The following is a 17,557-nucleotide window of genomic DNA, read 5'->3' as shown; positions in this document are numbered from 1 at the left end:
GAAGGGGAGCACAACTGGCACTAGGACCCAGGAGGCAGCGTTCAGCCCTGTGCTTACAGAAATGAGGGGGGGGAGTGGCACATAACCCTGTGTGCCCCCCTCCCATGCCTCACTTCTGTTTGGGGGGCAATCCTCCCCCCAAAATTGCACCTATGGTCGTCCCCCAGCCCTCTCCTTCCCCATGAGCAGCTTCCTTGCCGTTTTCTGCGGAGAAGCACAGGAATTCAGGGGGGAAGGAGAGGCGTTTTTTGCAGGCGCGCAGAATTACCCCAGGAATAAATACTACTAAAAACCTGATATATGGACTTTGAAGTCTTATGTATGTATCTGATTGCTTTACCATTTAACAACTCTCTTCTTGTTGTTCTTTTCTTTTATAGTAAACTGTTAGTTTCAGATACTAAAGTATTGGCTGGCAGCGTGGTATTTTGCATAAGATCCAAACTAACATTGACCTGGTAATGTGGCTTTGGGGGTCAGAAGAGCATTTTGTATAGTGAGCAGAGTTTTTAAATAACTCCTCATCTTACTGGACCTATGTCCTGATTGGGAGGCAGAGAACTGGAATACAATAAAGGGGGCTGTGTGATTTCTTTTTTCATCTTCTTGATAACCAGTGTTAGTGATCACGAGCACAGTTTGTGACTGACTGGTGAGCCTAACTTCAGTGTTAGCCACCAGTTTTGGGAGAGACTGCTCTCCTTTTTGGAGCCTGCCCTGATGTTAGCATTTTCAGTGAGGGCAACCCTAGGCATCCTGAGTCACATGCTAAAAGAACAAGACTGTCCACATTTGGATGATGATCAGGAAGAAAACCTAACTCTGGAGGGTGGGTCCCATTAAGTCCAGTATGGCCATAGTGGAAAGCTGTATGGATAAAGTTGACCAGATTGGTTAAGGATACGTTGGTTGGGATGCTGACATCCATGCGATGGGTAAACCAGGGCTCTGAAATGAGTAGTTCATCCCTTCAGATCAGAACTACCTCCTGAACTCAGTGAGCAAGAAGGTGAAGGTTCCTAGATGGATTTTTTGGGGGGTGCGAGGGAGTGAGGGGAAATGTGGTGTGACCGTGAGAAGGAATAGTTCTCCTTTAACTATCCTGATCTCTGAGGTAATGGTGATACTGGGAGCTTAGATGTCAGAGCTGGTACTGAAGCACCCTCAGTCCTGAGGATGGTAACGGAAGAGGGAACGTCCATTAATAATAAATCAGATGGAACTGTTAGTGCCTCAATTGCTGGTGCCAACTCTGGTGATGGTACCGTGATTTTTGGTGTTGGGGAATCAGTACCAGACACAGGGACTAGGAAAACCTTCAGACCCTTCAGCGCCGAGCTGGAAATTGAACCTGCGTCACTTGCCCCTGTAGCATGAGAAGGAGTGTGTTCAGTTCTCAAGAGGAGAGTGAAGGCAAAGAGCTCTTCTCAGGCCTCTGAACTTTTCCCTTCTTAGGGGAGAAAGATTGGTTCTGGGAACTGTGCCTGGTCGGGTGCTCTGACCGATCTTGTGTGGATGTAGAAAAAGCAGTACTCATCTCTGGTGCCAGAGCAGCCAGTGTTGAGCTGGTTTTAGACTTGTCAGTGCCAGGTCAGATTTCTTACTGATACCAGCCTTAGGAGTCTCATCCCAGCTGATGGGAAAACTGATAGACTAGAACTTCAAAGGTGGGAAGTTCCATACTGAAGCTCAATTCCTGTTCTTCCAAAGTGTCCCTCATACGCTTCCTCCCAAAGACATAATTTTAGCCAGATATCTCAAGATTTTCTCCTTCTTGAGAATGACAAGCAGACAGAGTAACGGGCAGACACATGGCTCTGGCCGAGACAAAATAAACACTTGCTATGACTTGTCTAGAGCAGTGGTCTCCAAACTTTTTTGATCGTGCACCCCTATCAGTAAAATAAATTTGAGCACGCACCCCGTGCCGTGCCGGCTCTACCATTTTGGCCACTCTGACTCCCACCCGAACTGACGAAGCAAAAAAAAAAAAAAAAAGCGCTCCTCCTGCCGCGCACCCCCCAAGGATCCTCTTGCGCACCCCACTTTGGAGACCATTGGTCTAGAGGACCGTGCCTGGCAAAAGAAGGGCAAGGTCTGAAGGTCAATGGCTACGAATTTGACATTTTAAGCAGCTGTGGCACAAAGTGCTGAGAAAAAATAAGTTACAAAAAAGAATGTAAAGATTTTTTTTTTAAGGGACCATTTCTAGGAAATTAACCTTAACTACCTGGATAAGGATAGATTTGGAGAATACACTAAGGGGATGGTTGCAACTGCTCTGCCCCTTCTGCCATAGTTTGCGCGGCGGGGGGGGGAAGAAGGGGGAGGTCATACAGGGCACAGACACAGCCCAACAGTCACTGCTATTTCAAAGATTCTGAGGGGGCACATCCCCACCTAGACTGGGATAAACATGGACAAATACTCAAAGGAGAACCTAATTTACCGTGTCTCAAACCCAGGAAGAGGTTTTCATACATTGTGGACGTGAAAAAATCATGCATTACTCTCATATTTTGAGGTCTATTACCTCTGGATGTGGAGTTGCATGCACAAACTCCCTCTATTTGAGAGGGGAAAATAGACCATTTTGTATGTTACCGCTTACATTTTCACTGCTATTATCAGTCAGCAACAACCATAAGTGCAATAAAGGAGCAGTAGGAAATGCAATAAACAGAAGAAAACAATTTATTTTCGAGTGGCATATAAAACCCCCAGAAGGTCCACAGAATAATATAATGAATATTATAAAATGATTAAACTGAATTCTTAAAGAAGGTTACAACTGTGCATATATGCAGTGTCAGAATTATTAGATAATTAGTATAAAAATGTAAAGACTTTTTTAAATCAAAAACAATATACATCAAGAAGTACAGTTATTCCAGCTACATATAACTTGTTTGATGACTACAGGACTTTTTCACACATGCATAACAAGAGGTGCAATATCCATTACAATCAGCCTTTCATGCAGTACAACCCTCACAAGACTGAGTGTGCATTATTCAGTATAACCACATACTTTGCCAAACGATAGCTCATATAACTACTGTGACACTGGCAAATCAGCTAACCTGTGTATGACCCATAACAACTTAACAAGAGGCATTGCAATTGTAATAAGGGCAATTTACTTGTATGTGAATATCAAAGATGTATTAGACCAGTAATCACTAATCCATTCATTCATAGTAATAGAAATCAAGGGTAGATGCTAAATGCGTTTCTCTGTGTACCTATATCCTGTTAGAAGTTTAGCAATGTAACCAAATTAGCTTTTAGATTTTAAATCTTTTTCATGTTTTAATTGCCTTACATTATGTATGCAACTGTGTTCAGTTAACCTTCAGATGAAAGATGTCAGACACTGCAGAAAACTGATATCTACATTGTCTTCAGTTTATCTATCCCTGTTATAATGAATGACCAGCTCTTGCCTTATGTTAATAAGTGTAACTAGATTATCTGAGTAAGCATAGGAAATAGAATGTTAACTTCAAAGTTGTGGGTCAGTGTGTGTGCCACAAAAAAGAATCTGCGGTCATATGCTGTGCTCAAAACACTTGAAAACCTGCTTCAGCTATAAAAGAGAAACCTCGGGCCTGATCCTGCATCTCTAGTCTGCTGAACTTCAAACAGGAAAAGGTTCAATCTGTAAGATGGGGAACTCTGAGTAGTTACTTCGAATACCCTGGAAAATCAGTCTATTCCATCACTGCTAAAAACCTGATCTAAGGACTTTGCAATCATTTGCATGTATATGATTAGCCATTCATAACTCTATTCTTTTATTAATAAATCTTTAGTTTAACTAAGGACTGGCTGACAGGATGGTATTTGGGTAAGATCTGAGATACATATTGACCAGAGGGTACGGGTCTGATCCTTTGGCATTGGTAGAACCTCATATATGGTGAATTGGGTTTTCAGTAACCTCTCATTATATCAGATCAATTTGTCTGGATAGGAACCAAGGGCTGGAATGCCTAAAGGGGACTGTGTTTGGCTTCTTGTTAACAAGTGTGGTGCTAAAGAAGCTCTTTTGCTACTTGTTTGGTTAATCTAATTATAGAATAAACCACCAGTTTGGGGGGATTGTCTGATATGTTTCTTGCAGTCTGCCCTGAGTGTGGCATTCTCAGTGGGGTTCATTCTAGGCACCAGTCACAACTACACTCCCACATTTTGAAGTTACTCTGAAGCTTGTAAAAGATTATAGCAAAGGCAAGAGATTTAAAGCAGCAAATTTAACTAAAACTGAAATTGAGTGTTTCAGTGTGAACAGTCAGACAACCTTCAAGGAAAAGAATGAACATTTATAATAACTAGAACAAACGTAGAAGAAGCTAGGAAGTGACAGTCATGAGAATATGCACTAAACAGATTTCAGCAGAATCAGGACAATCACGTAACAACTCATTGCTCTGAAGATGTCACACTGCCTCTTTGAAAATCCTGAATAATCCAGAGTTAAGATGTCTAGGTAATTTACTCAGGTCTATACTATACGCAGTCTCTAAAATTCTGTCTACACAGCCCATTTTATCGTATTGCGATTATGTTGTAACTGGGCAGGTAAAAAAACCAAAATAACTGATCATGATCCCCTCCCCGAGTTTATGAAAACATTTTGAAATTCAATTTTTTTCTACCAGCTCTACTTATAACATAGTCTGATCCTACTTTTGTAGTCAGGGTCAAGCCATGTTATAACTATGTAAAAGGGATGTAATATGTAATTTTTGTCCCATCTACACTGGCAAGACCAAGTCAGGTTAAAACGTGATAAGTGGAACTATTCTCTATCAACATCCCAAAATATTAAAATTAGTATATAAACAAACTCTGAAAAGATGCCAAGTATAAAATAATTCTCCACCTCTCCACTGCAGTAAACTTAGTTACAGTAATATTGATGGTTCTGGCTTCTTTTCATGTGTGTTGTAACATATGTTTAGCTCAACTAATATGGACTAAACTACAGTTGGTGCTAAACAACCAATGGGGCCCCTGGACGACTGAGATACAAAAGGAGCACTAAAAGATGATAAAGTCATTGCGGAGAAACTAAATGGATTCTTTGCTTCAGTCTTCACGGCTGAGGATGTTAGGGAGATTCCCAAACCTGATCCGTCCTTTGTAGGTGACAAATCTGAGGAATTGTCACATACTGAAGTGTCATTAGAGGAGGTTTTGGAATTAACTGATAAACTTAACAGTAACAAGTCACCGGGATCAGATGGCATTCACCCAAGAGTTCTGAAAGAACTCAAATGCGAAACTGCGAAACTATTAACTATGGTTTGTAACTTGTCCTTTAAATCAGCTTCGGTACCCAATGACTGGAAGATAGCTAATGTAACGCCAATATTTAAAAAGGGCTCTAGAGTTGATCCTGACAATTACAGACCGGTAAGTCTAACATCAGTACCGGGCAAATTAGTTGAAACAATAGTAAAGAATAAAATTGTCAGACACATAGAAGAACATAAATTGTTGGGCAAAAGTCAACATGGTTTCTGTAAAGGGAAATCATGTCTTACTAATCTATTAGAGTTCTTTGAAGGGGTCAACAAACATGTGGACAAGGGGGATCCAGTGGACACAGTGTATTTAGATTTCCAGAAAGCCTTTGACAAGGTCCCTCACCAAAGGCTCTTACGTAAATTAAGTTGTCATGGGATAAGAGGGAAGATCCTTTCATGGATTGAGAACTGGTTAAAAGACAGGGAACAAGGGGTCGGAATAAATGGTAAATATTCAGAATGGAGAGGGATAACTAGTGGTGTTCTCCAAGGGTCAGTCCTAGGACCAATCCTATTCAACTTATTCATAAATGATCTGGAGAAAGGGGTAAACAGTGAGGTGGCAAAGTTTGCAGATGATACGAAACTGCTCAAGACAGTTAAGACCAAAGCAGACTGTGAAGAACTTCAAAAAGATCTCACAAAACTAAGTGATTGGGCAGCAAAATGGCAAATGAAATTTAATGTGGATAAACGTAAAGTAATGCACATTGGAAAAAATAACCTCAACTATACATATAATATGATGGGAGCTAATTTAGCTACAACTAATGAGGAAAGAGATCTTGGAGTCATCGTGGATAGTTCTCTGAAGATGTCCACGCAGTGTGCAGCAGCAGTCACAAAAGCAAACAGGATGTTTGGAATCATTCAAAAAGGGATAGAGAATAAGACGGAGAATATCTTATTGCCCCTATATAAATCCATGGTACGCCCACATCTTGAATACTGTGTACAGATGTGGTCTCATCTCAAAAAAGATATCCTGGCATTAGAAAAGGTTCAGAGAAGGGCAACTAAAATGATTAGGGGTTTGGAACGGGTTCCATATGAGGAGAGATTAAAGAGGCTAGGACTTTTCAGCTTGGAAAAGAGGAGACTAAGGGGGGCTATGACAGAAGTATATAAAATCATGAGTGATGTGGAGAAAGTGAATAAGGAAAAGTTATTTACTTGTTCCCATAATATAAGAACTAGGGACCACCAAATGAAATTAATAGGCAGCAGGTTTAAAACAAATAAAAGGACATTCTTCTTCACACAGCGCACAGTCAATCTGTGGAACTCCTTGCCTGAGGAGGTTGTGAAGGCTAGGACTATAACAGGATTTAAAAGAGAACAAGATAAATTCATGGAGGTTAAGTCAGGATGGGTAAGGAATGGTGTCCCTAGCCTCTGTTTGTCAGAGGGTGGAGATGGATGGCAGGAGAGAGATCACTTGATCATTACGTGTTAGGTTCACTCCCTCCGGGACACCTGGCATTGGTCACTGTCAGTAGACAGAATACTGGGCTGGATGGACCTTTGGTCTGACCCAGTATGGCCATACTTATGTTCTTATTATATTTTGTCTAAATTCTAAGTGAAAACAACTTCGTGTTTTAGGCAGTACTTCCAATTTTAGCATACACTCTGTATTATTGACTCTCAGAATGGGATTTGTTTGTTCTGAGATTCTAGGTACATAAAAGGCAGATTTTTTTTTTTTTACAAGTGTTGTAGTTTCTTCTGTTTATCAGCTAAGAATGTTGAAACATCACAGGAGGGATAGCTCAGTGGTTTGAGCATTGGCCTGCTAAACCCAGGGTTGTGAGTTCAATCCTTGATGGGACCAGTTAGGAATCTGGGGCAAACATCTCTGCAAAGGCTGTACATTTTATTTATTCAAGACACTTTTTTTTTTTTGCATTGATAACAAGCAGAGAAGGTATGTCTACACTGCAGGTGGGAACATGCCTCACATCCCGTGTAGACAGATTTGCACTAGCTCCACTCAAACTAGTGTGCTAAAAATAGATGTGTGGATGTTGCAGCAGAATGGTGGCTCGAGCTGAGACCCAAGAGTAGGATGAGCTTGGACTTGGATGAATAGCTTGTCCTGCTGCCCGTGCCATAACATTCATGCTTCTATTTTTAGCATGCTAGCTTGAACACAATGAACACGAGTCTGTCTACACAGGTTGGGAGGCATGGGCCAAGATGCATATCCAGACTTTAAACAGCATGAGCCTGCAGACCAGAATGCTGGCTTGTAACAAGCTTTAGTGTTTTTAATAAAATTTATGGTTTTATCTCTCTTGCTTTTAATTTCCTACTTCTCAGCTTCAGAAGGAACCAATGAATTTGCAGTTGTTTATTCACTTTACATACTTTGCTACAGAGAACCTCAATCTCTCACTACTAATGCAAGTGTGATATATATCTGTTCAGGTTCTTAAGCAAAGCATTCCAGAAAAGAGAGCACTAAACTAAGACACACAGATGAGAGATTTATTCCTGATTTTGCATCAACATGCTTTGTGAACATGGTCAAGTCACTTCACCTCTTTGTGCTTCTTTCTCCCCTCCCAGTTTTTTTTCCTATCTTGTTTATTTTGATTGTAAACTCTTTGGGTACATCCACACTGCAGCTCTGAGCGTGCCTCATAGTCCAGGTTGGCAGATTCACACTAGCTCTGCTTGAGCTACAGAGGTCGGCAACCTTTCAGAAGTGGTGTGCCGAGTCTTCATTTATTCACTCTAATTTAAGGTTTTGCGTGCCAGTAATTTTAACGTTTTTGGAAGGTCTCTTTCTATAAGTCTTTAATATAGAACTAAACTATTGTTGTATGCAAAGTAAATAAGGTTTTAAAAATGTTTAAGAGGCTTTATTTAAAATTAAATTAAAATGCAGAGCCCCTCAGACCAATGTCCAAGACCCAGGCAGTGTAAGTGCCACTGAAAACCAGCTCGCGTGCCACCTTCGGCACACGTGCCATAGGTTGCCTACCCCTGAGCTAGTGCATTAAAAATAGCAAGGTGGATGTTGTGGATGGGCAGCTGATCAGGCTAGCTGCCTGAGACTAAGGGTACATCTACACTACAGCGGGGAGTCGATTTAAGATACGCAAATTCAGCTACGTGAATAGCGTAGCTGAATTAGACGTATTGCAGCCGACTTACCCCGTTGTGAGGACGGCGGCAAAATCGACTTCTGCCGCTTTTTGTCGGCGGCGCTTACTACCACCTCCGCTGGTGGAGTTAGAGCGCCGATTCGGGGATCGATTGTCGCGTCCCAACGGGACGCGATAAATCGATCCCCGAGAGGTCGATTTCTACCCGCCGATTCAGGCGGGTAGTATAGACCAGACCTAAGACTATGCTACTCCCTCAGTCAGAGTTTGTGGGGTTAGTGAAAGCCACCACCCATGCTGCTATGTCCACATTTTTAGCGCACTGGCTTAGTGCGAGTCTGTTTACCTGGGCTGAGAGGCATGCTCCCAGCCACACTGTAGATCAGGAGTCTCAAACTCAAATGACCAGGAGGAGAGGTGAGGGGTGCAGCAGGGGGTCGGGGTGCAGGGTGCAGCGGGGACTCAGGGCAGGGAGTTGGGGTGTGGGGTGCAGGAGGGGGCTCAGGGCAGGGGTTGGGATGCGGCGGGGGCTCAGAGCAGAGAGTTGGGGTGCATCAGGCAGGGGGTTCAGGGCAGGGAGTTGGGGTGCAGGCAGGGGGCTCAGGGCAGGGAATTGGGGTGCAGGAGGGATGTGGGATGCAACAGGGGGCTCAGGGAAGGGGATTGGGGTGCAGGCAGGGGTCTCAGGGCAGGGAGTTGGGGGACAGGGTGCAGGAGGGCTTCGGGCTCTGGCCCAAGCCGCTTACCTAAAGCGGCTCCGGGGTGGCAGCGGCAAACACCGGGGCCAGGGCAGGCTGCCTGCCTGCCTTGGCCCGGCTCCGCAAAGCAGCTGCGGCCCCTGGGGGAGGGGAGACTCAGGGCTCCGCGCACTGCTTGCTGCTCCTCCAGGTACCTCCCCCGGGAACCGCGGCCAATGGGAGCTGCGGGGGGGGGGGGGGGGGACGGTGCCTGCAAACCAGGGCAAAACACAGAGCCCTCTGCTCTCCCCTCCCTCCCCCGGCCACAGGGACGTGATGCCAGCCGCTTCAGGGAGCAGCGCAGGGCTCAAGGGGGGCAATCCCGCGGGTGTATTTTGTCCACCCCAGGCCTGGAGGTAGGCATGGGGGGGGGAGGGGCACACCACTTGGCGGGCCGCAGGAAATAGCCCCGCGGCTGCATGCAGGCCGTGGGCCTTGTGTTTGAGACCCCAGCTGTAAACATACACTGAGACACAAATGTTGTCTTTCACCATGGGCTTGTCTTCATTGCATTTTAAGCTCAAGCTATCACTCAAGTTTTGCTCCTAAGACTCCTATTCCCACACAAAAAAAATCTAGTTTATGTGGTGCTTTAACCTCGGGCTAACTGATCTATTGGCCAAAGGGAATGAGGTGGGGTATCTGAAGTACCAATCTTGTTCACATTTGAGCTAGTAACGTAGTAGGGATGCAGTAACTCATCAGCTGCTAATCAAACAGAGACAACGCCACATTGCCACAACTGTGCTGACATAACCCCTAGTGTGGGCACAGAAAAAACACTTCTGTCAGTTTAGACTGTTGGTGTACAAATACCACCTCAACAAACGACGGTAGCTACATTGACGGAAGCATTCTTCTGTCCACATAGCTGCATCTACATTGAGAGTTAGGTCACCACAGCTTCATCAGTCAGGAACAGGATGGATAAAAATCAATTTTTTTAAACAAATTTTTAAAATCAGATTTTTTGTTATTTAAATTGGATTTTTTTAGATAAAATGCTTTTTGAGGAAAAAACCTATCTAAAGATAAAGATACATTACAGCTCAAAGATATCTCATCATGGAATAGGGATTATAAATTCTAATTCTAGAGTATAAAACAATATATTCATGTAATGTTTAAGAAAAGTTTTGTAAATGAGTTCCAATTGTTCATGGATTAGGGACCCAATCTTATGGGACTCCAGGGCTTCTGTATAGATTATTTAGGTTAATCTTTCTATATACCCAATGGGACTCAGTGCTCAGTCTAGAAGATACCATCAGAGATGCTTAGTTTTGCAGATCTCAAACTATGGATTTGTGTCTCCAGAGATAACATGCTTGTTAACAGCAATAATGTTTTTAAATAAATAATTAAATAATATATAGAGGTGAGAAATAACAGACCTCAACCCTATTGTCCCTCTGCAAATTCGTGTACACGTAGTTAATCCCTTACCTCTCTCTAAAAGTCCAAAGTTTCAAAAAGTTCAATGAATAGAAGATTGTGTCTGAAATTTTAAGATTCACGCTCCTTTGGCTGAGGGACAAGAGAAGTACCTGACTCTCTCCCCACCCACTCACTCCAAGGGCTCCTGACTGCTGTAAGAGGAGAGAAGTTTCCACTATTATACCTTTGCACAAGAGCCCTCTAACTGTGGTGAGTGCCTCTCTTGCTCCCACCTGACGCAGGAATAAATGCTCTGCTGTTACCTTAAGTTCGCTTCCCACATTACAGAACATGGTTGGTGAAGATTCTGCATTTGGAGAAATATAGCTGCTTCCATCCCACCTTACAAAGGAGAGGAGTTAGAAGCAGCTCTGGCTCAACGACTGGCAAAGAGACTATCTCCTGGTGGTGCTTTCAGTGGAGACACTGAACAAAAAAGCAAGTATGAAAATTCTCTCTGTTTATCCCTCCTGGGGAGTGAGGAAGATAGGACTGCTAGAGTCCAGTCAATAAAAAGACCATGTAAATCCTGTGATTTTTAGGAAAAGTTACTGTAGCAAGCTTTCAACCTTGGCATTTGGTTTACAATTTCAATTTTATCTTCGCAATAAAATGGGCTAGGAACTGTTATGTAAATGATTCAGATTAGAAGTGACCTGAAGGATTAACCATTAAGGTTCATAGGCTCTGCTGAGGATAAGTCTTCGAAGATTCAAAAAATTTCATGGCTAATAAATCAAAAATTAACCCTACCTTCCCAAAATATTCCAAGGGGCTAGTTGTTGTTGATGGCAACTCAATAAAACAGATGTGGCGTTTCTAGGCCCAGCTGCATTTGAACTATAACATTCCAGAAAAAACACCAGAAGACTTTACAAAAGCAGAAGACCTTTTACTTTCAAAACTCTCATCCCTCTGTGATGTTGAGTCAGATTAACCTCAAACTTCGCAAAGAGGAAAAAAGTCCTTCTCTGGCTTACAGAACATGCATTAGAATGCTTAATTTGCACATTTTTGAGGAAGTTGGAAGATTGGTCAAAAGCCAGTATAATGGCACATTAGTGCTTTTTATATGCATGCTCTGGCTGTGACTGTAGTTAACTTGTAACTAAATAAAGAACACTGTGTGACAAAGTGAGAGCTTAAAATGTTAACATAGCGTCTTCTCATCTAGACATTCTGAAATAAGACACACAGGGAGTAGAAAGGGGAAGGAAGGAATAAAAGATGAAGTAAGCTGCCATTTCTTTGCCTTCATGTGCAAAAATAAATCTGTAAAGAAACAGTTACTGAAAAGACAAGGGTTAATAGTTCAGCATTAAGTGGTTAATATTTGTAAAAAGACATGTACGTGCTCAGCACTTAACCATAAAACACCTATCAATAATACTGCTACTAATTATAACAGAGCTGTTGAGACACTATGGTTAAGGTTGTGTTGTTTTGCACTTTAAGGGGGAATTTAACCTGTTTAATAGGAAGTATGTAGCCCAAATTTTCCAGTCACTGAGTAAAGCTTGAAATTGGGGAGAGGTTTCAAGAAAACCAGTTTCCAAATTTTCATCAAATAAAAATTACCCCCACCAAAAAAATAAAAAAGTCACTTTGACCCTCAATTTGGGGACCTCTCTAGCTTAATAGTTACAAACTATAGAAAGGCAAAATAAAATTACCTAATTTGGTAGGTTCTCTGGAGTTATGTAATTCTTTTGTTAATTATTTGTTAATTCATAGAAAGAAAAAATTAACATTCTTCTTGAAAATGGGGTCCTATGGCAGCAAATACCACACTGAGGTGTGGAAGCCTTTTTGAAAAGTTCAGGAGAGGAATGTAAGCCTGCCTTTTGATGTATGCCTTCAGTAATGTTCTCTGCACCCCAGATCAGTGGCATAGGGAATGGATGTTTGTTAGGCATGAGGCTTTGTACTGTTTGAGAAATCTTAGATTAAGAAGCTGCTAGTTCATTGCTACTGAACAGTTTAATGAAGAGTAGGAACTCTGACAAAGCAATAGCTCATTTCACAAAGTAGCATCATCGCAGAGTTCTTTGACAGAGGTCCAGTTCTTCATAAGAGTTATGCTACATTGAAGATTCAGCTAAAAACATAGAAAATTAATATGCAAAGAAACACTGTATTCTGCATTAGTTAAGGTTATGCTATACATAACTAACACGAAACCCAAAAGACAAGGAAATGAAAGCATAAAGCTTATCCCTTAACTAGTAGCACAACTACCATACACAACAGAGAACATCCCAAAATCGTAATTCTGCCCCAGTAAGAATGCCAGCCTTTCACCACCACCTTACCCAAGCTTGAGTGTGTAATTTTTTGCTAATATGGAGAAGGGATGGTATAAGTATGTGTAGCAAGACCGTGGATGACATAATGGTGTTTATTATGTGCTGACCCAAAATTAATCGTAGGGTTTTATGAACATCTACTCTACCCAGCTTAAATTCTTGGTTTTTTCCCCTCCCTACATACAATTTTCAATCATTCTAATTTATTTCAAAATACCTCACTGGAATACCTTAATGGGAACATATCAAAAGGATAATTTGACCAAGGTTCTGCAGTCATCTTGATTGTGTACATCCCCATGCCACTAGTATTAGTTCAATCCAGTTCATTAAAAAAGTGTGCAACGCTTGAATTAGTACTGTTAGTGGCTCTTGTGTTTTTCACTCTTCATTAAGCAATATAACCAAATATTTGATCCCTTTTGGTAACCATCATAAGTTCCATTCTGACAGCCAAGTATTTGGGCAGTAGAGGACAATGGAAGTAGTTTAATTTTTTTTACTAATTCATTTTTCAATTGGGAAGTCTTGAGAAACAATTTTTACTTATTAATTCTATCAGATGTCTAGTGCATGTACTTTGATTAGTTAGTATTAATAAGCTGTCATCCACACTGAAAAATGTATATTAAACTCCCTCAAAAAAGTCTCATTTCCTGGATGCTTCGGCAATTATAAAGCAAATGTAAACAGGAGTGGTAGAAGTCGATAGTCTGTTTGTGCCTGTCTAGCATTAAAGATTTGAATGCAATTCCCATCACTTAATTCCAATGCATTAGGTTTTGCGCATAGCCAATGTATGCACTTTGATATTGCCAGGACAAAGCGACACACTTTATATATTTGTAATAAGTAATCCCATTCCACCCTGTTGAATGCTTTCCCTGTCTAGACACATGGAGAAGAGAAGGAGAAATGAGTTGCATTCACTTTATATTCAAGGAAAACTGAGTTGCATTCACTTTATATTCAGTATGCCAATGCTCACGTCACCTATTTAAAATTGGCAATTCTTCAACAAAAAAACTTCAAAAACAGACTTCAGCGAGAAACTGCAGGACTGGGATTAATTTACAAACTGGACACCATCAAATTAGGCCTGAATAAAAACTGGGAGTGGATGGGTCACTACAAAAAGTAGTTTTCCCTCTGCTGATATTCACACCTTCTTGTCAACAACTGGAAATGGGCGACATCCACCTAGATTACATTTCAGAGTAGAAGCCGTGTTAGTCTGTATCCGCAAAAAGAACAGGAGTACTTGTGGCACCTTAGAGACTCGATAGCACTACAAAAGAAATTTTCCCTCTCTTGATATTCACACTTTCTTGTCAACTGTTGAGAATAGGCCGCTTCCATCTCAATTGAATTGGCCTCGTTAGCACTGACCGCCCCTCACCCTTGGTAAGGCAACTCCCATTTTTTCATGTGCTGTAATATTTATACTGCTTACTGTATTTTTCACTCCATGCATCTGATGAAGTGGGTTTTAGCCCACAAAAGCTTATGCCCAAATAAATTTGTTAGTCTCTAAGGTCCACAAGGACTCCTGATTGTTGTCACCTACTAAGTTTCTATACTTTATTTCTCCCATATGAGGGATCCAATTTTGTTGGGATCTGACTTTCTCTCTTTAGTGATCAAATGTTAGTGTAGATCTTAACTTTGGTGCTTAAAAGATAGCGATTTCATTATTTGAGTTCGTGATCCTGCAAACACATGTGCACAGGCTTAACAAGATTTTCAAGACTACTCAGAACATAAAGTTAAGCACGTGCATATATCTTTGTTGGGTCGAGACTAAATGAGGAACTAATTTGCCCTTTACCTTATCCCTCGAAAATACAGATTTTTATACTGGAGCCTTCTGATCACAATGAGCCTGACAGCTTGGTTTTACAAAGCTGTCTTTCTCCAGAGGGATTTACCTATATTTAATTGCTTCTCTCATCTCTTCACATGAAAAGGATCCCTCAATGTCATCTCTTTCAAGATTTGTTAATTTTGGTAAATTAATCCCTTCCATAAAACTTGTTATGTTCAGATTAGTGTCACCTTTTAAGACATTAAAAGGTTTAGATTATTCATAAAATTCAGTTGCTTGTTTCCACAGGAAGAGTGTGAATGCCCTGTTGTGCAATTAAACTAGGAACATTTCTTCATGTTTCTTTTGCCTTTTTTGACTGAACTGGATCAATTTACTTGCCCTTTCACCAAATTCATATTGCTTTTGCTTTGAAAAGACAGCTTTTGGTTTAAAAAAAGTACTAATTTCACATTTAGCCTTCATTAAATCCTCCAGAGCCTGTTGTTGCTCCTGTTAAAGTCAATGGGAGCTTTGCCACTGACTTTAATGACAGCAGGATCAGGATCTTAATGTATTATCAGAGGATATTGCAATTGAGTGCTGTAATGTTGCTACTCTCTCCCCACCCCACAACCACCCTTATTTTCAAAGCTCTGTGCTTTACTGTCAATATTTCTTTAAGGTATACCTGTGACAAGAGACCTCTTTGCAAAGGGTCCCCTGAACCTTTTAAATAGCTCTTACCTCAGACCAGAAAACTCCTTATACCACAGAGATATCATGTGAGGTGTCCACAAACAGTTGGTAACTGCGGAAAGGGATTTGGGGGTCATAGTGAACCACAAGTTAAATATGAGTCAACAGTGTAACACTGTTGCAAAAAAAAAAAAAAAAGCAAACATCATTCTAGGATGAATTAGCAGGAGTGTTGTAAGACACGAGAAGTAATTCTTTCGCTCTACTCCATGCTGATTAGGCCTCAACTGGAGTATTGTGTCCAGTTCTGGACGCCACATTTCAGGAAAGATACGGACAAATTGGAGGAAGTCCAGAGAAGAGCAACAAAAATGATTAAAGGTCTAGAAAACATGACTTATGAGAGAAGATGGAAAAAACTGGGCTTGTTTAGTCTGGAAAAGACAAGATTGAGAGGGGACATGATAACAGTTTTCAAGTACATAAAAGGTTGTTACAAAGAGGAGGAGAAAAATTGTTCTTCTTAATCTTGAGGATAGGACAAGAAGCAATGGGCTTAAATTGCAGCAAGGGAGATTTAGGTTGGACATTAGGAAACTTCCTGTCAGGGTGGTTAAGCACTGGAATAAATCACCTAGTGAGGTCGTGGAATCTCCATCATTGGAGATTTTTAAGAGCAGGTTAGACAAACAGCTGTCAGGGATGGTATAGATAATACTTAGTCCTGCCATGAGTGTAGGGGACTGAACAAGATGACCTCTCAGGGTCCCTTCCACTCCTATGATTCTATGATTACACAGAGAAGGGAGAAGCACTCTGGATCGATTCGCTGAGGAAACCCCTTGGGAAGCAAGGCTGCTTTCATGAACGTTTGGGTCCTGGTTCTTGTGAAACCAGCCAGCTTGGCAAAAGACTGAACTTTTGGAGGCAAAAACCTATTTTATATAGGAAAGGTAACTATTTATAAGTGTAGACTCAGATTTGTGTTTTATGATTTGGTTTATCTACTTGTTTCCATCACTTTCTCTCATTTCATAAATCTAGTTAAATCTTTATTCTTTCTTATAATAAAACAAAAGGAGGTTTATTTAAGTGCTCACAAGTGCTGTTTGATTTACAATAGGAGTGATTTAAAGTAAAACTGATAAACTGGGGTACACTACAACTTTGGGTGCAGAAGATCTGGAGTTCTTGAATAGCCAATGTCATGGGCTGGATATTACAGGGAAACAATTAAAAGGGATTTGGAGATTGGGATGCACCTATTGTTAACCTGCAACATGAAGAAAAGGTGGCATAAGCCCAGAGGCGAGTGCTTGATGGCTGCAGATGTAAGGGAGTTGATATCCAGCTACTACAAGACAGACTCCTTTTCACTAAAGTGAGAGGATAACAAGGTGACTCACTGTCCCGGGTACCCTGAGAACTGCCACAACATCTTACTGGACCTGACCAAAATTGCAGTAACTGAAGAGACTGCTCAAATTATGTTTCATAAATTCTTCAATTTCCCTTTTAACCAGGTTTCAGAGTAGCAGCCGTGTTAGTCTGTATCCGCAAAAAGAAGAACAGGAGGACTTGTGGCACCTTAGAGACTAACAAATTTATTAGAGCATAAGCTTTCGTGGACTATAGCCCACTTCTTCGGATGCATATAGAATGGAACATATATTGAGGAGATATATATACACACATACAGAGAGCATAAACAGGTGGGAGTTGTCTTACCACCTCTGAGAGGCCAATTAATTAAGAGAAAAAAAAAAAAAACTTTTGAAGTGATAATCAAGCTAGCCCAGCACAGACAGACAGTTAGATAACAAGTGTGAGAATACTTACAAGGGGAGATAGATTTCAATGTTTGTAATGGCCCAACCATTCCCAGTCCTTATTTAAACCGGAGTTGATTGTGTCTAGTTTGCATATCAATTCTAGCTCAGCAGTTTCAACGAGAAACTGCTGAGCTAGAATTGATATGCAAACTAGACACAATCAACTCCGGTTTAAATAAGGACTGGGAATGGTTGGGCCATTACAAACATTGAAATCTATCTCCCCTTGTAAGTATTCTCACACTTGTTATCTAACTGTCTGTCTGTGCTGGGCTAGCTTGATTATCACTTCAAAAGTTTTTTTTTTTTTTTTT

General features: G+C 41.2%; 1 protein-coding gene and 1 long non-coding RNA gene across 4 annotated transcripts in view; both read right to left on the bottom strand.

The window, feature by feature from the left end:
* The window catches only part of SLC49A4 (solute carrier family 49 member 4), a 163,074-nt gene that overhangs the window by 130,200 nt on the left and 15,317 nt on the right, over positions 1-17,557 (bottom strand). The window lies entirely within an intron of this gene.
* On the bottom strand, positions 590-17,346 carry LOC135974304 (uncharacterized). Its single transcript, XR_010591517.1, has 2 exons — positions 8,666-17,346; positions 590-8,377 (listed from the first exon to the last, which is right to left on the bottom strand). It is a non-coding gene; the product is annotated as an uncharacterized LOC135974304 (long non-coding RNA).

This window comes from Chrysemys picta, chromosome 11 (genome assembly GCF_011386835.1).
Source record: "Chrysemys picta bellii isolate R12L10 chromosome 11, ASM1138683v2, whole genome shotgun sequence".
NCBI classification, from domain to species: Eukaryota; Metazoa; Chordata; order Testudines; family Emydidae; genus Chrysemys; species Chrysemys picta.
Note: the sequence above shows the minus strand (reverse complement) of the source record. Positions and strands in the feature narration are given on the sequence as shown.